General features: G+C 37.6%; 1 long non-coding RNA gene across 1 annotated transcript in view; it reads left to right on the top strand.

The window, feature by feature from the left end:
* The window catches only part of LOC144338477 (uncharacterized), a 70,734-nt gene extending 48,676 nt beyond the window's left edge, over positions 1 to 22,058 (top strand). Inside the window, exon 3 of the long non-coding RNA XR_013412690.1 lies at positions 21,476 to 22,058. This is a non-coding gene — a long non-coding RNA (uncharacterized LOC144338477). The remainder of the gene's footprint in view (positions 1 to 21,475) is intronic.
* The last annotated feature ends 1,430 nt before the right edge of the window (positions 22,059 to 23,488 follow it).

Genomic DNA, 23,488 nt, shown 5'->3' with positions numbered 1-23,488 from the left:
TCCAGTCTGCTTTTCCCCTTTAAATAGTGAAACCCTCAAAATTATCTTTAGAGAAAGGCACAGACCTGTCTCTTGGGTGTGTCTTTAACCTTGGCAGCATAAACTTCTAAGCTGATAGAGACTTGTCTGAGATACCTTCTCGTTTACAAATTGGTGACTAATGGATGGGATTGTCAGTGGGGGTAGCCCTGGCCTTTGATAAATCTATGAGTGCTTGGTACCAACCTGGGCTAGCTTTATTGCTCAAACTGTTAGTAGCGGCAAATCTGATGGGTCTGCAGCAAATTTGATTCTTGCCTCCTCAGAGGAAAGAATTTGGCCGAGGGGCATAAGGCAGAGTGAGAGATTGAGGCAAGTACTGGGGCAGGAGTGAATGTTTATTAAAAAGTTTTAGAGCAGCAGTGAAAGGAAGTATACTTGGAAGAGGGCCAAGCAGGTGACTTAAGAGATCCAAGTGCCCCATCCCATCCTTGAGTTCAGGTTTTTATACATTCGTATGGTTGTAAGATTTCATTTCTTCTCCCTTTATTATTTTTTTTGTGTGTGTGGAGGGGGTGGGGCAGGCTGTCCGCATGGGCAGTGACCTGCCAGCACTTGGAAGGGGTCGTGTGCACAGTGTGTTTACTGAAGTTATGCACATGCTCACTTGAGGCATTTTTCCATTACCAGTCGAGTGTTCCTAGAGGAAGGTCATCTACCAGTTAAACCCTGCAATTTTGCCTTTTATTGCACTTGCTTGAGCCTGCTCACCAACTCCTGAGATCTTATTGGGAAGCTATTGATCACCAGTTGCAGGTGTTCCTATCCATTGGGAGACTGCCTTTCCCTGGTCCCAGCTGTGACCAAATATTATTTTAGAGCGACAGTTTAACAATTGCCTGACCTTCATCTGGTGGTTGTCTAACATTCCTGGGGTGGGGGGTGGGGGCTCTCCTGCCCTGCTTATGTCTGCTTAGCTACCTACTCTAACAAAACCAACAGGATACTTTGCTGGGGACCAGGAGCTCCCCTTCCAGAGAATCTTTCATCTCCCAAAATTTGGTCGAGATATAAAGTTTATTTTGCTATACAACTCCTTTTCTACAGATTTATTTGCTTCCAACAAGGAAAGCAAGTTTTCCTGCTTCCATGACAATGGAAGGCAGGTAACTTCCTTCTACAATTTCAGCTTGCTCCCAATGGGGAAGTCCAGTTTAAGATTTTTCTCTCCTTCTGGGATGGTAGAGAGCAATCTTCAACTTGGACCCCATTTCTAGGTAAGTAGTTGAGTTCGGATTTTGGCTTGGAAATTCTCCTTAATGACTAAAAGTTAAGATAACAGCCAGCTGGTCTTAATTTCTCCTTACAGTTAGAGTGTTCAGTAATTATGTAAACTGTGTGACCATTTGTTTGCTTTGTTTAACTATTTTTTGCTAATTTGTTTGTTTTCTGTTTTGTTGTAATTTCAGTCTTTTTTCCATTGGGTTTGACCAACTCTACCCGACTTGGTCAAATCCAAAGGAAAATTGCAAATCATGGGGAACAAGCCCTCTGAATTGACTGAATTCCTGCCGCTGAAAAGAAAAAGAAGATTTTTACTATCTAACATGCTTTATTTGCATAACAAGGTCATCTTTGGTAGCCAAGCCAAACTGAAAGAGCAATGGCTGTAGTTCACTAGCTAAGATTCTGCCCTTTTTTCACCATGACAGCCTGGGTTGGCCTCCTAAATCAAGTCCTTTCTGGTTTGATATTTCTGTTACTTTTGAAATATCACCAGTTTGTCCCAGTTAAAATATGGTAATGAGATTTAAAAGGATTTTTTAAAGCATGTAGTGGTTAAGAGTCAGTTTAGTTAAAAGCTAATATCCAAGATATATATGTGTATAAAAGGCCTTTTATGCCTTATTTTTATCCTAGGATCTTGTTTTATAAAAAGTTTTTGTCAGGCCTCTGAGCCCAAGCCAAGCCATCTCATCCCCTGTGACTTGCATGTATATGCCCAGATGGCCTGAAGTAACTGAAGAATCACAAAAGAAGTGCAGATGCCCTGCCCCACCTTAACTGATGACATTCCACCACAAAAAGAAGTGAAAATGGCCGGTCCTTGCCTTAAGCGATGACATTACCTCGTGAAATTCCTTTTCCTGGCTCATCCTGACTCAAAAAGCTCCACCACTGAGCACCTTGTGACCCCCACTCCTGCCCGCCAGAGAACAACCCCCCTTTGACTGTAATTTTCCTTTACCTACCCAAATCCTATAAAATGGCCCCACCCTTATCTCCCTTCGCTGACTTTCTTTTCGGACTCAGTCCACCTGCACCCAGGTGATTAAAAAGCTTTATTGCTCACACAAAGCCTGTTTGGTGGTCTCTTCACACGGACGCGCATGGCAGTTTTTCTTTTCTTTTCAGTGGACTGAATTATGTTTTTTCCATTTACTTCTGCCTCTCTCTCCTTACTCTTGCCGCCCTCTGCTGCATTAAGGATCTAAAATAATTTCTAACAGCCTGCGATTCCCTAAAAAAACCCAGAAGGTGCCAAACTCCTTTTTGGGGAGAAACATCTGTTTTCCCTATGGAACCTCAAGAATGTAAACAGACCAGTTTCTCTCATATCTTAAACTGCTTGCTTTTGTATTGTGTTACGTAATTTTTTTGAGTAAAGTAGTTATTACAACAGGGGCTACTCTTGGAAGTTTAAGATAAGAAAGGGTGTGGTTTAGACACTTAGAGAAATGTCTTTATAACAAAGTGCATTGTAAAAGCATTATGTGACCCAGTCCCATGATATTTTTGGAGACCCAGGAGTTCAGAGATCCAGTTAAAAGACAGAAACTAAAATTAAAAACTACCTGTCTAAATAAACTTGGTCTCCTTATACAATGCTATGGTAGATTTCTATAATTTTATGTTTGACTTGGCATCCATTTTTAATCTCCCTCCAGCACACCAGACTATGTGTGTGTGTGGCTGGAGAGGAGACCTGAGATGTAAATTTCACTATCTGATTTTCACCTAAGAGTTGTTCCTTTAGTACGCAAATTTAGAGTTATCTAGCTGACAATTACCTAGGGTAATGAAACAGGTTATCAACAAATTGGAAGTCTAAAATAGAAGAAAAAATAAGAGGTCTTATGAATCTATAAAATCTACGTCTATCTGCATGTCTAATACATCTATTTCATGTATATAATGTATCAGTACCAAAAAAGTATAAAAGAGCTTTAAAGAAAAAAACTGAAACAAATAATTTATCAGGAAAATAGAAACTTTAAGTCCAAATGCTTTTTAAAGTTCATGTGACTTAAATAAGTCCTTAATAAGTAAGATGGTTTTAACATTATTGGTAAAATAAAATTAGAAATGTCCTCAGAATTGTCAACGTACATTATTATTTAGATTTATTGGTCAAGCAGTCTAATATTTAATCTCTGCTAGATAGTATAAGGTGTCAAAACTTGGCATGAGGGTTATAAAGCTTGCAGCCCAAAAGAGAATTATCTTTGTTTGTGTAATTTTTTATTAAGGCGTTTAATATTATTTAGTTTAATGAAAATAGCTGAATCCAGAGTTATTGGCAAAAGAACCCATTTATTTAACCTTAAGGTTCTTACTTAGGTAAATGCCTGAAATTCACAAGCTATAAAAATGGTTAACAGGGAAATAACCTTAAATGATGACTGTCACAGTTCTCATAAGTAATCTAGGTAAACTATTTTTAAAAAGATAATTAGATAAATGTAATGGAACACATGCTTTAGATAAATTTGTCATATAATTAAGAATCTAAAGTTATATTACACTAAAGAAGATATACTCATTAAATGTCTGAGTCATTTCCAATTTTTTTTTAATTATAGGAAAATATTTTTCTTAAAAGTGTTCTTATTTAAAGAAAAATAATTTTTGTCTAAATTCAAAAGTTATTTGTGAAACAGGGTAAAAGGAACCAGTAAATAGGAGAGATATAAAGAAAGTTACAGATCTAAAGCAGTATTTTTGGTAAGAAAGATTAAAAGGAAAATAATTTCATATGAAAAAGAATCTTATATCAGAAATTTTTGTCCTAAAATAAAATGACTGGTTATTTAAGGAAGAGAGATATCTAGGATAAAACAGGAAGTCCAAGCATGTCACAAGTGTTTTGTGTAAGTCATAATAAGATTTGTAAAAAGAATTCATGAGGAAAAAAAATCTTTGTCATCAATTTGCCTATAATTAAAAGGAAATTCTTCATAATAGTCTTTCTAGAGATTGGGCTTTGATATGAAAAAAACACTAATACACTAAAGAATTGGTTAGAACAACAACATTTTATGGTACCAAATTAATAATAATACAAGATATTTTAATTTTTTTAACTCAAAAATTGAACCTTTATTGCATCTCACTAGTTTTAGCTTTCTTTCCCCTTTGAGAAAGTCTGAGATAACAACTCTCTCTGTAAACTTTTTAGTCAGCTCCTGTAACTTCTTTGCTCAGGTTCTAACTATTGTTTTGGCCCGATGCTAACAGTGTTTCATCTTAAAGGTCTAAAGGAGATGCTTTCTTCCAATATAGCATTCTGTACTCTTGGCTTTAAATTGTCCTATGAAACCAAAATTTTCACTTATGACCCAGGACACCCTCATCCTATGTCTAATGATAAAAAGAAAAAACAGCCACATTAAATTTAAAGGAGTTTAACTGAGCAATGAACAATTCATGAATCAGGCAGCCTTCCAAGACAGAATAGGCTCAGAGACTCCAGTGCAGCCACATGGTGGAAGAAGACTTATGGACAAAAAAGGAAAGTGACCCACAGAAAATGGAAGTGAGGCACAGAAACAACTGGATTGGCCACAGCTCGACATTTGCCTTATTTGAAAATAGTTTGAACAGTTGGCTAAATTTGACTGGCCAAAACTCAGTGATTGGCACAAGCGTAGGCTATGGTCTGTTTACACCTTCATTTGTTATAGTTTGCAACATACAGAGAAAACTTTAGGCTGAGCTTAAAATATGTAAGGAGGCAGCTTTAGGCTAAACTTGATTTAACATTTTTCCTCTTTTGGTCATCTTCTCAATTTTGAGATTGACCAAAACTTTAGTCATTTATATCACTATCACCATCATAAATGTACTTATTTGGTCTTAAAACACACTGGTAAACAGTAGAACAGTGGGATTTGCAAGGTGGGAACAAGGACTTCGGGTATTTTTTTTTTTCAGGCTTAGAATGGCAAGTACCTCCATATGCTAGAATGTCCTGTTTACAGGAGAAAAAAAAAAACAAAACCTGATCTGTTCTAGGATCTGTGTTTCTCTTTAGAGTCTTACTTTACATGACATTTAGCATGAGAGACTCCATTTTAGACTGGTCTGGTCTGTTGGGAGCTAGTGCATGAGCTCAGTCCAAAACAATGGTCTCCCTTAATTTTGTTTAAAAATTCCCTCTTCTTGGTCATGTTCTCACTTAGATGAGAGTGTGACCAAAACTTAAGGCCTTAGTACCACTCTCAGTTACCAGTTACCATCATTTTGGATTTCCAGTCTCAGCATGTCATTTATAGGTTACAGTGCCCTCGTGGTCACACATTTCTTTCAGCTCTTGTCATTCCAGCTGAAGAGAGATCATTTGACATTCTAGAGATGGCTGCATGCAAACATCTAAAACTTTTGAGAGAATGCAGTGCACCAGTGAGACTGCTATTATGACTGTCAGGAGGATAATACCAAGAGTTTAGGGTGTGCTCTTTACCCAGGGTCTCCATAAACCAAACCACCTAAAATTAAATAGATCCGAGAATGAACTAAGGAGTCAACTCACTTAACTAAGCAGTCTTTTCGTTAATCCCCTGCAACTGAATCTCTATAATACCAATGTTTTCTCTGTAGGCCATAAGTGCCAGCAGCTGTACAGATACTTCTGTTTAGCCAGTAAGTAATCTAGAGCAATTCTATTATCTAGCATAACTTTCACAAGAGAATGTAAAGTCTGCTGTGTAACCATGGTCTTTACCATAGAATCTGCTATAGAGCCTATCATGAGGGATACATTTTTAATCATTGCCTCTTTTACTCCAAACCATGGTATAAAGGACCTAACAAATGATGCCCTTCTAGAGTATTGAAGGTTTCCTGGCAATGCTCTCTTCAACCCATGATGTGGGTTAAGACGAGTGAACCAATGTTCTGTTTCTGACTGATTATGAGGCAACATATGTACCATTAAAATTTCTTACCCACATTGGGCCTTCATCTTCCATCTATTAAGGTCTAAATTTATCCATGTATAAGACTGGCTGCAAAATCCTTCACAAATAAAAGTATAGTCCATAAATGCACACGACAGACCCCTTTTCACTTCTATTGTTCATAGAGACTTATTAAGCAAGGGAAAAAGTATTCAAAGGTAAGAGTCTCATAATAATAGAGAAGTTGTTATCTGGGATCTTGGGAAAAGGAGTTCACATCAAGGATGCCATCTTCTGGGGAGAAACCACCTTGGTTAGTTTTACCTTAAGGGTTCCAATGGATGTGAAGTTCCAAGAGTGTGGAGGGAACCTTCTCAGTTGTGAGAGTATGAATCCAAAGTTCAAGGTACCAAAGTTTTGCTGTAGTGTGGATGGCAAGGGCAGTCTTTCTCTGATGTTCTCAGAAGATCCAGTCTTCTGGTTCTAGACTGTGAAAGGGTTGATGGTCCTCCATCAGTGAACCATAAAAAGCTTTCTTTACCTGGTGAAAATACACTGTGGCATAATAATCTACTGTTATAACATCAGACCTCTTGCATTAAACAACTAGAAAACATGCATTGAAAATGACAATTGAATGAAATCCCTCTGTAAATGTTTAAATGGCCCATCAGGTTGCTGAATCTATCTGAAGCTTTGATCCTCTTTCCAGGAATATGGGTTTGACAAACCAAACATTTAGTTTATAGTCATAAACTATTTTAGCAATATAGAAGTCACCACATCAATATATATTTAATTTGGATCATTTTATCTTTTTCATGATGAGTCATGAAGTGCAGAACTTTCAGTAACAAAAGCTTTAAGGACCCTGGAAGGACAATGTAACTGTCATGGTTCTCCATGAGTTCATGCTTACCACTGGACTTATGTCCTCTTGAATACCAGTTGTTTTTCCAATTTAGGTGCATAGCACTGATAACTGATGGGTTGTCACAGGTAATATGACTTAGACCATGGAGTTCAATCAAATTGTATATCTAAACAATTTTGTTTTTTTGAGACGGAGTCTCACGCAGTGGCACGACCTCGGCTCACTGCAAGCTCCACCTCCCGGGTTCACACCATTCTCCTGCCTCAGCCTCCTGAGTAGCTGGGACTACAGGCACTCGCCACCACGCCCGGCTGATTTTTTTTTTTTGGTATTATTAGTAGAGACAGGGTTTCACCGTGTTAGCCAGGATGGTCTCGATCTCCTGACCTCATGATCCACCCGCCTCGACCTCCCAAAGTGCTGGGATTGCAGGCGTGAGCCACCGTGCCTGGCTATCTAAACAATTTTAATACTGGCTGATTTAGCATGAAAATCTGGCAAAGTATTTTCTTGGTATGCAATTAATTTTTGTTTTACTTCGGTTAGCAGTTGTATAAACCAGTCAGTCTTTTCTTTTTTTTTTTTTTTTTTTTTTTTTTTGAGACGGAGTCTCGCTCTGTCGCCCAGGCTGGAGTGCAGTGGCGCGATCTCGGCTCACTGCAAGCTCCGCCTCCCGGGTTCACGCCATTCTCCTGCCTCAGCCTCCCGAGTAGCTGGGACTACAGGCGCCCACAACCGCGCCCGGCTAATTCTTTTTTTGTATTTTTAGTAGAGACGGGGTTTCACCGTGGTCTCGATCTCCTGACCTTGTGATCCGCCCACCTCGGCCTCCCAAAGCGCTGGGATTACAGGCGTGAGCCACCGCGCCCGGCCACCAGTCAGTCTTTTCATTAAAGTCCCAGGAATTTTTTTTTTTTTTAATTTAGTTTTAAAATTTTAAACTTCTTTTTTTTAAATTATACTTTAAGTTCTAGGGTACATGTGCACAATGTGCAGGTTTGTTACATATGTATACATGTGCCATGTTGGTGTGCTGCACCCATTAACTCGTCATTTACATTAGGTATATCTCCTAATGCTATCCCTCCCCATCCCCCAACCCCACGACAGGCCCCGGTGTGTGATGTTCCCCTTCCTGTACCCAAGTGTTCTCATTGTTCAATTCCCACCTATGAGTGAGAACATGTGGTATTTGGTTTTCTGTACTTGCGATAGTTAGCTCAGAATGATGTTTTCCAGCTTCATCCATGTCCCTACAAAGGACATGAACTCATCTTTTTTTATGGCTGCATAGTATTCCATGGTGTATATGTACCACATTTTCTTAATCCAGTCTATCACTGATGGACATTTGGGTTGGTTCCAAGTCTTTGCTATTGTGCATAAAACATACGTGTTACATGTGTCTTTATAGCAGCATGATTTATAATCCTTTAGGTATATACCCAGTAATGGGATGGCTGGGTGAAATGGTATTTCTAGTTCTAGATCCTTGAGGAATCACCACACTGTCTTCCACAATGGTTGAACTAGTTTACAGTCCCACCAACAGTGTAAAAATGTTCCTATTTCTCCATATCCTCTCCAGCACCTGTTGTTTCCTGACTTTTTAATGATCACCATTCTAACTGGTGTGAGATGGTATCTCATTGTGGTTTTGATTTGCATTTCTCTGATGGTCAGTGATGATGAGCTTTTTCATGTGTTTGTTGCCTGCATAAATGTCTTCTTTTGAGAAGTGTCTGTTCATATCCTTTGCCCACTTTTTGATGGGGTTGTTTGATTTTTTCTTGTAAATTTGTTTAAGTTCTTTGTAGATTCTGGATATTAGCCCTTTGACAGATGAGTAGATTGTAAAAAATTTTCTCCCATTCTGTAGGTTGTCTGTTCACTCTGATGGTAGTTTCTTTTGCTGTGCAGAAGCTCCTTAGTTTAATTAGATGCCATTTGTCTATTTTGGCTTTTGTTGTCATTGCTTTTGCTGTTTTAGTCATGAAGACCTTGCCCATGCCTATGTCCTGAATGGTATTGCCTAGGTTTTCTTCCAGGGTTTTTATGGTTTTAGGTCTAACATTTAAGTCTTTAATCCATCTAGAATTAATTTTTGTATAAGGTATAAGGAAGGGATCCAGTTTCAGCTTTCTACATATGGCTAGCCAATTTTCCCAGCACCATTTCTTAAATAGGGAATCCTTTCCCCATTTCTTGTTTTTGTCAGGTTTGTCAAAGATCAGATGGTTGTAGATGTGTGGTATTATTTCTGAGGGCTCTCTTCTGTACCATTGGTCTATATCTCTGTTTTCATACCAGTACCATGCTGTTTTGGTTACTGTAGCCTTGTAGTATAGTTTGAAGTCAGGTAGTGTGATGCCTCCAGCTTTGTTCTTTTGGCTTTGGATTTTCTTGGCAAAGTGGGCTCATTTTTTGTTCCATATGAACTTTAAAGTAGTTTTTTCCAATTCTGTGAAGAAAGTCATGGGTAGCTTGATGGGGATGACATTGATTCTATAAATTGCCTTGGCCATTTTCACAATGTTGATTCTTCCTATCCATGAACATGGAATGTTCTTCCATTTGTTTGTGTCCTCTTTTATTTTGTTGAGCAGTGGTTTGTAGTTCTCCTCGAAGAGGTCCTTCACATCCCTTGTAAGTTGGATTCCTAGGTATTTTATTCTCTTTGAAGCAATTGTGAATGGGAGTTCACTCATGATTTGGTTTTCTGTTTGTCTATTATTGGTGTATAGGAATGCTTGCAATTTTTGCACCTTGATTTTGTATCCTGAGACTTTGCTGAAGTTGCTTATCAGCTTAAGGAGATTTGGGGCTGAGACAATGGGGTTTTCTAAATATACAATCATGTCATCTGCAAACAGGGACAATTTGACTTCCTCTTTTCCTAATTGAATGCTCTTTATTTCTTTCTCCTGCCTGATTGCGCTGGCCAGAAATTCCAACACTATGTTGAATAGGAGTGGTGAGAGAGGGCATTCCTGTGTTGTGCCAGTTTTCAAAGGAAATGCTTCCAGTTTTTGCCCATTCAGTATGATATTGGCTGTGGGTTTGTCATAAATAGTTCTTATTATTTTGAGATACATCCCATAAATACCTAGTTTATTGAGAGTTTTTAGCATGAAGGGCTGTTGAATTTTGTTGAAGGCCTTTTCTGCATCTATTGAGATAATCATGTGGTTTTTGTCTTTGATTCTGTTTATATGATGTATTATGTTTGTTGATTTGTGTATGTTGAACCAGCCTTGCATCCCAGGGATGAAGCCAACTTGATCGTGGTGAATAAGCTTTTTGATGTGCTGCTGGATTCGGTTTGCCAGTATTTTATTGAGGATTTTTGCATCAATGTTCATCAGGGATATTGATCTGAAATTCTCTTTTTTTGTTGTGTCTCTGCCAGGCTTTGGTATAAGGAAGATGCTGGCCTCATAAAATGAGTTACGGAGTATTCCCTCTTTTTCCATTGATCAGATTAGTTTCAGAAGGAATGGTACCAGCTCCTCTTTTTACCTCTAGTAGAATTCAACTGTGAATCCATCTGGTCCTGGACTTTTTTGGTTGGTAGGCTATTAATTATTGCCTCAATTTCAGAGCCTGTTATTGGTCTATTCAGGGATTCAACTTCTTCCTGGTTTAGTCTCGGGAAGATGTATGTGTCCAGGAATTTATCCATTTCTTCTAGATTTCCTAGTTTGTTTGCATAGAGGTGTTTATTAGTATTCTCTGATGGTAGTTTGTATTTATGTGGGATCAGTGGTGATATCCTCTTTATCATTTTTTATTGAGTCTATTTGATTCTTCTTTCTTTTCTTCTTTATTAGTCTTGCTAGCAGTCTATCAATTTTGTTGATCTTTTCAAAAAACCAGCTCCTGGATTCATTGATTTTTTGGAGGTTTTTTTGTGTCTCTATCTCCTTCAGTTCTGCTCAGATCTCAGTTATTTCTTGCCTTCTGCTAGCTTTTGAATGTGTTTGCTCTTGCTTCTCTAGTTCTTTTAATTGTGATGTTAGGGTATCAATTTGAGATCTTTCCTGCTTTCTCTTGTGGGCATTTAGTGCTATAAATTTCCCTCTACACATTACTTCAAATGTGTCCCAGAGGTACTGGTATGTTATGTCTTTGTTTTCATTGGTTTCAAAGAACATGTTTATTTCTGCCTTCAGTTCGTTATGTACCCAGTAGTCATTCAGGAGCAGGTTGTTCAGTTTCCATGTATTTGGGCGGTTTTGAGTGAGTTTCTTAATCCTGAGTTCTAGTTTGATTGCACTGTGGTCTGAGAGACAGTTTGTTATAATTTCTATTATTTTACATTTGCTGAGGAGTGCTTTACTTCCAATTATGTGGTCAATTTTGGAATAAGTGTGATGTGGTGCTGAGAAGAATGCATATTCTGTTGATTTGGGGTGGAGAGTTCTGTAGAAGTTTATTAGGTCCACTTGATGCAGAACTGATTTCAATTCCTGGATATCCTTGCTAACTTTCTGTCTCGTTGATCTGTCTAATGTTGACAGTGGGGTGTTAAAGTCTCCCATTATTATTGTGTGGGAGTCTAAGTCTCTTTGTAGGTCTCTAAGGACTTGCTTTACGAATCTGGGCACTCCTGTATTGGGTGCACATATATTTAGGATAATTAGCTCTTCTTGTTGAATTGATCCCTTTAGCATTATATAATGGCCTTCTTTGTCTCTTTTGATCTTTGTTGGTTTAAAGTCTGTTTTATCGGAGACTAGGATTGCAACCCCTGCTTGCTTTTGTTTCCCATGTACTTGGTAGATCTTCCTCCATCCCTTTAGTTTGAGCCTATGTGTGTCTCTGCATGTGGGATGGGTCTCCTGAATACAGCACACTGATGGGTCTTGACTCTATCCAATTTGCCAGTCTGTGTCATTTAATTGGGGCATTTAACCCATTTACATTTAAGGTTAATATTGTTATGTGTGGATTTGATCCTATCATTATGACGTTAGCTGGTTATTTTGCTCATTAGTTGATGAAGTTTCTTCCTAGCATCGGTGGTCTTTACAATTTGGCATGTGTTTGTAGTGTTTGGTACCGGTTGCTACTTTCTATGTTTAGTGTTTCCTTCAGGAGCTCTTGTAAGGCAGGCCTGGTGGTGACAAAATCTCTCAGCATTTGCTTATCTGTAAAGGATTTTATTTCTCCTTTACTTATGAGGCATAGTTTGGCTGGATAGGAAATTCTGGGTTGAAAATTCTTTTCTTTAAGCATGTTGAATATTGGCCCCCACTCTCTTCTGGCTTGTAGAGTTGCTGCAGAGAGATCCGCTGTTAGTCTGATGGGCTTCCCTTTGTGGGTAACCTGATCTTTTTCTCTGGCTGCCCTTAACATTTTTTCCTTCATTTCAACTTTGGTGAATCTGACAATTATGTGTCTTGGAGTTGCTCTTCTTGAGGAGTATCTTTGTGGCATTCTCTGTATTTCCTGAATTTGAATGTTGGCCTGCCTTGCTAGGTTGGGGAAGTTCTCCTGGATAATAACCTGAAGAGTGTTTTCCAACTTGGTTCCATTCTCCCCATCACTTTCAGGTATACCAATCAGATGTAGATTTGGTCTTTTCCCATAGTCCCATATTTCTTGGAGGCTTTGTTCATTTCTTTTCACTCTTTTTTCTCTAAACTTCTCTTCTCACTTCATTTCATTAATTTGATCTTCAATCACTGATACCCTTTCTTCCACTTGATTGAATCGGCTACTGAAGCTTATGCATGCATCACGTAGTTCTCATAGTTCTCGAGCCATGGTTTTCAGCTCCATCAGGTCATTTAAGGTCTTCTCTATGCTGTTTATTCTAGTTAGACATTCATCTAATCTTTTTTCAAGGATTTTAGCTTCTTTGTGATGGGTTCAAACATCATCCGTGGACTGCACCCACTGTCCGACAAGCCCCAGTGAGATGAACCCGGTACCTCAGTTGGAAATGCAGAAATCACCCGTCTTCTGTGTTGCTCATGCTGGGAGCTATAGACTGGAGCTGTTCCTATTCGACCATCTTGGAACCCAGTTCCAGGAATTCTTAACCAGTCCAAATGATATGATTCTAAAGTTACCGAAAACCTATATTCAAGAGTGCTTTTCAGGGTCGTTTCCATCCTTTCCTGAACTTCCTAAAAGACACCGTATTCTAGGATTTTGCATGCTTGTGAAGTTTTCAGAAACTGTATCAGCATTAAACAATTAGCTGTGGAAATGGCTTTAAATAGTCATAGTTAAAGACACAATTGACAAGGAAATTTGGTTATTTCTGTGGTCTACAATAACATATAACTCTAATTATGATTGATAGCATATCCTTGGACATATTTGAATTCTAGAAATCCCATACACTTTTGGAACACATATTAATATCATTCACTAAAACATAACCTGGCTGGGCATAGTGACTCACACCTGTAATCGCAGCACTTTAGGAGGCTGAAGCAGGCAGATCACCTGAGGCTGGGAGTTTGAGACCAGCCTGGCCAGCATGGTGAAATCCCATCTCTACTAAAAAAAAAAAAAAAAAAAAAAAAAATAGCTGGGCGTGGTGGCGCACACCTGTAATCCCAGCTACTCCGGAGGCTGAGGCACAAGAATCACTTGAACCCAGGAGGTGGAGGTTGCAATGAGCTGAAATCACACCACTGCACTCTAACCTCGGTGGCAGGGCAAGACTGTCTCTTTCTCTGCCAACTCTGAAGAAGGTTAAAAGGTTAAACATTATTTTTTTTTTTTATTTTGGCAATGCTTCCCATGTAACTTAACAGGCCAAATAATCCTGTTTACCTCTCTTTTGGATGCTTCAGGGACCCTTTGTAGCATCCCAAAATTAAAGGTCAGAAAAGATAATTTTGAAGCTGGAATTTGATTTTGGGAAACCTGTCAAATATGTTAAAGGTTTAAAACATTTGATATTATAAAATAGAATTCCATGTCAACATAAGGCATTCATTTAGCCAAAATGATGACTTAAAAATTTTTTAAAGGCAAAAACCTGTACTCATTTATAGAGGGAAGACTTTGCTTTCCAAACATTCTGTCTCTTGTCTTTCCTTTCTTTTTCCTGTAGTTTATTCAAAAGGCAAACAGAAATATTTCATTATCCTTTAATATTACCTGAAAATCTTATTCAAGAGAGAAAGCCAAATTTCACCCTTGCATTAGTGAACTATTAATGTCTATCTTAATCTTTAACAAAACCTTATAGACATATTTATCCACTGTTAATCAGTTTGACCATAAGGTGATTCTCATAAACCTTTTATAACCCTTTACAAATGTTTGTTAAAGAGCAGATCAGTGCTCTAAGAAAACCGTATTGTGCTTTTATTTCAATGTTCAACTTACAGAAAAACTGAATAATGCCCCTTTATATTTAGCCAATATGTTCATACACAGAATTTTTTTTACAAGATTAACTTTTCACAGCTCTTCCACGACTTGCTCAAACCTTCAGCTTTATCCCATCTAATTTAAAACAATCCTTTAACCCTCTAAACCAGGCAAAAATTTACATTCCTACGCCTTCTTAGAATTTTTTAGTAAAAGCACATTTCACTTTCCTCACACACCTTGCATGTAAAAACTGATCAGTAGTCTCAATTACATGTTACAATGTTAACTCTTATTAATTTTTATTTTTGGTGAAAAACGTGGTAGTGATTTTAATTATGTACTAGGTGTGGAGCCTAGGACACCAGAGAGAAGTGCAGATAAAGTCTGACTCTTTCTGCATAGCCAGGGGACTTGACTAACAACACATGTCACCAGGCCTTACCCAGAATCTAATGGCTCCAAAGCAGGCAAGTTGAACAATTTTTAAAAGTCAAAGAAGCAGATTATTACCTTAAAGAATTTAGCAAACCTAATAGCTGACCTGCCTAATTTAGACCAAATATCTTTATTTTTAAGACATTTTTATTTTACCAATAATCTTTAAAACGGTTTTTATTTATGAAAGATTACTAAATTTACTTGAACTAGATGGCATTAGTTTTAATTTCTCTGACAATGTATTCAATTTAAGCACTTATTTTAAGCCAATTAATTAGAGCTCTTTTATGTAAAAATTACACACACAACATATATAAATACACAGAGGATCCAACAGTTCTAATATTTTTCATTTGGCAATTTTTAAGTTTCTTAATTGGATTACTGGCTTCTGGGCTGGATTTCTTTGAGGAGCAGGGCTAGGAAAACATGCAGTTTCTAAGGTCTAATAAGCAGGCACACCTGGAAGGAAGAAACAGATTCCTAAAATTAAGGATCCCATTTTTAAATCACATCCTGAATCCCCAAAATGTGAGAAATGCTATGGAAGAAGACAGTGTGATGCTTTTACAATGCATTTTATTGCAAGGCAACCCAAATCCAATCAGCCCATTTTGTAATCAGCCCATCCCCCATGGGAATCTCACCTCTCAGTTGGGAGGGGGATTTTTCCCTACCTTCCAGTTGTCCAAGAGCATACTTCTTTGATTCCAGTATGCAAAGAACCAAGTATCCCTCCATAACTGCCATTAGCCAGCCCTTAAAGGGTATTTCCTGCCTAGTTATTATGCACCAAGGCTAAAAGCTCTCCCATCATGCAAAGTAATTTCTGATATACCCCAAAAGTAAAAAATGTCAGATAACACAATGTAAAACAGAACAGAGCCTTAGATTTTGAGAGGGATCTATACACCTTCAATTTCTGGGGTTCCATGAAGAAAACAGAGTTTTTTTCCCAAAAGGAGGTCGGTGGTGCCTCCTCTGTTTTTTCCCAGAGTCCCAGGCTGTTAGAGTTTGAATATCCACTTTTAATTATGCTGACTTTTAACCATAGAACTTAAGAAAAATGTCCTTTTAAATCTCTTATTACCCAACTTTAGCCAGGCCAAATGGCCAATATTTCTGGCTTTTGAACTTTACCAAAGGTAATCTCCCTTCCTCAGAGAAAGGAGAATTCAAGAAGGGAAGCCAGAAGTTGTACATAGAGGGGAAGAGAATCAACAAATGGTAAAGGTCACACAGATATCAGTCAGAAAGTACTCATTCCCTAAACCACGATTGAACCTGGGCTGCCATTGTGAAAAGACAAAGCTAGCTACTAAGCTACAGCACTGGGCAGTTTCCATTGCTTTTCCCAGAAGGAGTCTAGAGCAGTCAGTTTTGAGCTTGCAATGACTTTTAACTGCTCAAGATAATTTTTAGAGCTAACTATGATATAAACCTTAAAATTCCTGTTGCCTGGATGGTGGAGACCAAGAGAAAGCACAGCCACATGGTTACAAGGCTCCTAAGGACATAAAACAAGACAAGATGAAAACCTCATCCAGTTTTGTTACTGATCAGCTTGCTGGTTCATCTTGAACAGCAGGCTTATGGGGTCGTAAGTCTGTGTTCTATCCTGAGATACTCCTCTTTATGATAGAATAATATAGAAAAGTAAATTTGTAGCACAAAGGATCCCAGATTTGGTACAGCTTAAGACTAACCTCATGAATCATTATTCTCATTAATTAAAACTTTGCAAGAGATAGTGATTTTTACCATCTCTATTATCAATTTGCACAGAGAGGAAAGGGAAGTTAGAATAGGATTGCCTGCAGCAGGGTGGGAAAGGTGAGGAGCTCAGGGAGGCCAGAAAGACCCACCCACTGCAACAACACTTAATCAAAACTCCAGGCAGCCACTTGTCAGTCGCAAAGGATCTTTTCCAGAAATCCGATCAGCTCTCTAGTTTCTCCCCTTAGGGAGGAAAAAGTTCCCTGTGTTCTGTGATCCTGTACATGCCTGATCCTGTCACCCGCAGCCATCAGCAAATAGTGCAAGGTAGATTTATCGTAAGAGAATAACAGTTAACATCCCATAGTGCCAAATCCATTTTTAACCAAGATGGACTTTACTGAGGGGAGGGCCTTTAACCCAATCCCATCCTTTGCCCAGGTAAAATGTACCCCGTTACTTACCCAACATTTGCCAATTGGTGCTTCTATCTATTTCCTTTGGATTGGGATAGTAAATAAGCTAAAAGTTTAGCAGATTTAATGTTTTTTAAATCAGTCGCTTGAGCTTTTTATTTGCCGTTTGTAAAGACTTTAAATTTAAAAAACTGAAATTTTTAGAAGCTTCTGGATATGAATAGGCATCAATAGCTTTCATTTTTAAATGTGTTTTAGTGCAGTGTTGTTCATTTGGAATGTTCCACTGTAAGCTATCTTTAGTAAGATTTTGCCATTTCTGTAAGACTTTGCTGCTTCCGGGGCATAACACTTAGGCATGTATAAGCCATAAGAAACTCAGTTCTTTAGAAATTAAGGATCCCATTTTTGCCTCACATATTGGCTTTGCTCTCAGGGTCCCTTGATCAATGTAGCCAATAAGTTTCTCCTACTTAAGTGCATAAGAAAAATGAAACAAAGGGGTAGAACACAAAAATCCCTGTGAATGTCCAAAAGCCAAATTTTACACCCCCTGCATTATTGCCATTTACTTCCAGTTTCCTTCTGACCCAGTCAGATGTAAGAGGCCTCTAACCAGATCCAATGTGATCCCAGACTCAGACCAGTTTTTGTTGCAACTTCCAAACCCAGTTTAGATCAGAAATTTGCTCAAAGAGACTTGGAGAGCTCAAAACACAAATCAGTGGAGCTTCAGAACTCCAGAGAGAACTTACCACAATCCTCAGCTGCTCTGAGAGTTCAATTGACACAATGGGTCCAGCGGGCATCTCACTCGGTCAGTCGGCACTACTGGTGGCCATTAGAAGCTCTACTTTGGATTCCACTTCTGACGTCATCCAATAAAATAAAACCTTCAGCCAGATTAAATTTATAGGAGTTTAATTGAGCAATGAATGATTCACAAATCGGGCAGTCTTCCAAGCCAAAGTAGGCTCAGAGACTCCAGTGCAGCCACGTGGTGGAAGAAGACTTATGGACAGAAAAAGGAAAGTGACATACAGAAAATGGAAACATGGTACAGAAACAACTGGATTGGTTATAAGTTGGCATTTGCCTTATTTGAACATGGTTTGAACAGTTGGCTACATTTCATTGGCCAAAATTCGGTGACTGCATAAGTGTAGACTACAGTCTGTTTATACCTTCACTTGTTATAGTTCACAAAGTACAGAAAAACCTTTAGGCTGAACTTAAAATATGTAAGGAGGCAGCTTTAGGCTAAACTTGATTTAACACTAACTAACTCAAGTACTGTTTTCTTAGTTTTGACTGCAGGTTATCTAAATGGACTCACTGTAGGGAAAAGCAACCATGCTGCAGAAAGTCTTTATTTTGCTTTTGGTAACTGGACTAACAAACAGATTTTACATTTTATTAAAATAATTCCTATGTCATTGTTATTAAGATTTCAGTCACTTAGGAAAACTGAGATTAAAAGTTAAAGTTATTATATCCTTGTATCTTCCTGTATGTGCTTTTGAAGTACTTGTGACATTGAGTAACAGGGCTTTGTCTCCTGGGTCTAAAAAGAACACCAAGACCTGCTAAATCTTAAACACTAACAGCAATTAAAGCCTCATCTTCAGGTACAGATTAAAATAATCTGTCTTCCTGAGACACAGGGCGAGAAATTAAAGCTATTCAACTCCTCAAGGCCCAGGGACGATCACAGAAGACATGAGTGTGTGAGATTTTAAGGGCCAATTTTGAAAGATAAAATAAGTTAAGTTTCTCTATAAACGAATTACGAATGTCAAAGGCACACTGATGCAAGACCAGTATCTAGGCCCCTGTGTCAGATTAACAAAGTTTTCTTGGAGTATTAACCCAGGTTTTAAAAATATATATAAAAGATTATAAGACGGTTTATAGAAATGATATCCTATGTTCAAAATGATTAAAATCTAATAGATTTGTTTATAAGATTTGAGAGACAGATTTAATTGACCTCATGCTCTTTATTAGGGCTTATTGTTCGGGAAAGTAAGTTTCCTCTTCCAAAGAATAAAATTTTTCCTTTTTTTTTTTTTTTTTTGAGATGGAGTCTCTGTCACCCAGGCTGGAATGCAGTGGCACAATCTCGGCTCACTGCAACCTCCACCTTCTTGGTTCAAGTGATTATTCTGCCTCAGCCTCCTGAGTAGCTGGGATTACAGGCATGCACCACCACACCTTCCTAATTTTTATATTTTTAGTAGAGACAGAGTTTCACCATGTTGGCCAGGCTGGTCTCAAACTCCTGACCTCAAGGCCTGCTTCAGCCTCCCAAACTGCTGCGATTAGAGGCATGAGCCATCGTGCCTGGCCTAAAATCTTTTTGTTATTACTATGGCTGCATGAATGACTTTTTTTTTTTTAAACAATCACCTGTGATCCTATTTCGTGATATCAAATGTTTTAAACTTTCTATATTTGATGCTTTCCAAAACCAAATTCCAAATTCAGTCATCAATTTTTTGATATTAGGTCCCCTGAAGTCCAAAAGAGACATATTCAGCTTATTTGGTATAATAAAATTATACAGGAAGCATTGTCAAATATGAAATGCTGTCTAATCTTCTTTGCATTGTATTTATATAAATGTGCTATTAGTTATTTGTTCCATAATTATATGAAATTCCTGTGATTTTGATGTCTTAGTATATGTTATCAGTAATAATTATGATTATTATGTAAAATTGTTTTATGCCACAGAAGTATCCAAATTTCTTTGTCAATTGTGTCTTTAACCATGGCTGTTAAGCCGGGTGCAGTGGCTCACGCCTGTAATCCCAGCACTTTGGGAGGCCGAGGCGGGCGGATCACAAGGTCAGGAGATCGAGACCACGGTGAAACCCCGTCTCTACTAAAAATACAAAAAATTAGCCGGGCGCCGTGGCGGGCGCCTGTAGTCCCAGCTACTCAGGAGGCTGAGGCAGGAGAATGGCGTGAACCCGGGAGGCGGAGCTTGCAGTGAGCCGAGATCGCTCCACTGCACTCCAGCCTGGGCGACAGAGCGAGACTCTGTCTCAAAAAAACAAAAACAAAACAAAACAAAAAAAACCATGGCTGTCCTAGGACTTTTGTCATCCAGAATTGTTTTATTTTGATCCTTTTATAGAGTGGTTTATAATCAGCTATAGAACTCTGAGGAGAACTCTTAAATATAGGTTTCTGATAACTTTAGAGATTGAGCCATTGGAATAGAGAGAAAATCTTCCAGGACTCTCAAGGAGAACTGATATATTCATGAGGTTTACTGATCCAGTATTGAGCAGGATGGGAGTTATTTGCATGGACTGAACTAATAGAAGACTGAAATAATCTTTTATGACTTTTTGTTTAAAACATTTGCTGATTCATTTTGTTTTGTTTTTCAGAGTCAAGAAAACTTTCTCCTCTTTTAAGCTATTTACAGCTTTTAACAACTGAGTCAATTATACCCTTCTGAGCAAAATTTAAAACATATTCCCCTTTTCTCAATTTCTCCAAAATGTGCAAACTATTTTGTGAGTATTCTTAATTTATGACAATATAGTTATTTGCACAAGTTGAATAAGAATCTGTTTTCTTTTATGACAGGCATAACTGGATACACTGGTTATTTTACCAAGGCTTTGACTGGAATGACATTTTCAGACTGGCTTGAGAAAATGAAGCTGACCTGACCTATGGAGCCAATAAAAGGCCCCTTGGAAAAACTAGTCCCATATCTTGTCCTTTCTAGCGTCCTGACCTGTAGTAAGTAAAAGGGATCACTTTCTGATAGGCCCAGGAACCCCAAGTTGTCTTGGGACCTGGAAAAGAGAGGAATTCACGCAATTCACACAGGTATTTGCAAGCACAGATAAATCCTTGGCCTGGCTTAAGGCTCTTAAAAAGGCCTAATCTTAGACTCCTTATGAAAAACGTTCAAGCAAGACCAACTAAAAAGAAGAGAGTGAGAGTGGCTGTATAGAAGATGATTATTCTTGCTGCACTTCATGCAAATAATCAAGCCAAGTCTAATAGGACTAAAACTTATTTTACAAATAAACCGATATTACTATGATTTTGTCTTTAGTAAAATTGAGGAATTGGAGAGAGAAAAATTATGTTTCAAAATAAACTATAGTATACTTGTTTATGATTCTAGTCTTGCTTAATGTTTTTCAATTTTTATTATTGTCTACTATTTGGACTGAATTCTAAAATTTTTCCTGACTGCAAGTCTCAAATAACATTTTCATTTTTTCCCTTCTTTCTTTTCCTTTTTTTCTCACATTTGTCCTGATTTGAAATCACTAAAAATTAAGCTGTGCTTTTCCTAAATCCCTGTAAACTGAAGCTAGACAACTTAAACTTCGGAATAAAATAACAATAACCTATTTATGTATATAAACCACTTTCATACCTGCCTACTGATGTATGGACTTCAGAGCAATATGACCTATAGTCATTTTCCAGGATTGTTCTTTTTTATTTGATTGTTGCTTCCCTTATCTTTTCCTCTCCTCACTTTTTTTTTGTAGGACTTGAGACTTCATAATCTGCTAAAAAATGAGCTTTCCTAACAACGTGGGACCTATTTGTCTAAAAATAAACTGTCCTAGCCACGAGAGAGCAGACAAAACCCAAGACCACAGACTCATTTTTTTCTAAAATGCTTTGTCTGAAAGATTTTAAGAAGAAAACGGGAGAGAAATATAAAAAGAAAATAAAAACTTGGGACCCCAATTCACTATGCCAAAAGGGAAAAAATTAAGCTGAAAGCTGAGTAATGCAAGAAGCTGCCTTTCTTTTCGTTCCTAAGCAAATAGCTACAGATCAAAGGTTAAATATCTCCACAGGTAGCTACTCTAGGTTCACTTTATCTTATGTAAAGTGCTGATTTACAGAGTATGAGATGAATACATAATTGACCATTCCCCTAACTGCTCCTTTTCTCTTGCAATATGTGGATTCAGTAATGTGACCATACCCTACCTCTTTCCCCTCCAGCCTGCTTTTCCCCATTAAATACTGAAGCCCTCAAAATAATATTTGGAGAAAGGCACAGACATATCACCCAGGTGGTTCCTTAACCTTGGTAAAATAAACTTCTAAATTGATTGAGACCTGTCTCAGATACTTTTTGGTTTACAATATAATACGAAAAGTATTCTTTAATCTGCATGCATGGAAAACTATCTATTCATACTGGAAAATAAAATGTTACCTAACTTATATTTTAATTAAAAAAATAATTGCAACCACCTCAAAATTGAAGAAGTAAAAACTTCTCACAAACAACAGATCAAAGAGGCAATAAATGAAATATTAGACTATAAAATAATGAAAAGCAATACAGTGAATATCAAGTCTATGAAATGTATCTAAAGTATTCAGAGGTAAATAGATACCTTTTAATATTTTTATCATTTAAAAAGTGAAAAAAATGCCAGTATCTTGGAAAGGAAATATTAAAGCCTGAGGACCATTGTTGGGAGTGATGGGATGATAACAGTCCTATCAGATAATGAGGTAGTATGATATATGTTATAAGCACTGGCCTTAAAACCAGGTGACTTGCATCCATTTCTCAACCCTACCACATTCATAGTAGTATGAAGTTGGACAAGATATTGAACTTGGATATTTACTTTTCTCATCTGGAAAATATCAGCTTGGCAAATATTTTCTGTAAAGGGCCAGATAGTAAATATTTTAGACTTCACAAGCTACATTAAATCGTCTCTGTCACAACTACTCAACTCTGCCATCAAAGCACAAAAGCATCCATAAACAATGTGTAAATATCAAGCGTGGCTATGTTCCATGTGTCCCATTAAAACCTTATGAAAACAGGCAACTGGAAGCAGGATTTGGTCCCAGGTCGACTGTGGTTATTTGGCTCCTAAATCACAGTGTTTTTCATAATAATTGACTAAAAAAAAGTCTGCAAAATACTCTACAGGTAAAGTCAGGGTAGTGTAGGCAATATATACACACACAACACACACACACACACACACCCATATATATATATATATATATAATCATTGCAAATTCTGGACTAAATTCCACTTGTCATGTTATATAAACCTTATAATATGTTGGCAGATTTGGTTTGCTATCGTTTTGTTGAGCATTTTTGTGTCAATATTAATTAGGAATTTTGATGTATAGTTTTATTTTCTTGTGATGATTTTGTCTGGTTTTGGTATCAGGGTAATACTGGCTTCATAGAATGTGTTAGGAAGTGTTCTCTCCTCTTCTAGTTTTTGGAAGTTTGAGAAGGATTGGTGTTAATTCTCCTTTAAACATTTGGTAGAATTCAGTCATGAAGTCATGTGGACCTGGCCTATTCATTGTGGGAGGTTACTAGAATTATTAAGTTCAGTCCCTTTACTTCTTAATGCCTATTTATATTTCCTATCAGTTTTGGTATTTTGTGTCTTTCTAAGAATTTTTCTATCTCCTCTTGGTTATCTAATTAATCATCTAATTTGTTGGTATATGCTTATTCATAGTATTCCTTCATTATCCTTTTTATTTCTTTACAA

The sequence above is a fragment of the Macaca mulatta genome, chromosome X, assembly GCF_049350105.2.
Source record: "Macaca mulatta isolate MMU2019108-1 chromosome X, T2T-MMU8v2.0, whole genome shotgun sequence".
Taxonomy (NCBI): domain Eukaryota; kingdom Metazoa; phylum Chordata; class Mammalia; order Primates; family Cercopithecidae; genus Macaca; species Macaca mulatta.
Note: the sequence above shows the minus strand (reverse complement) of the source record. Positions and strands in the feature narration are given on the sequence as shown.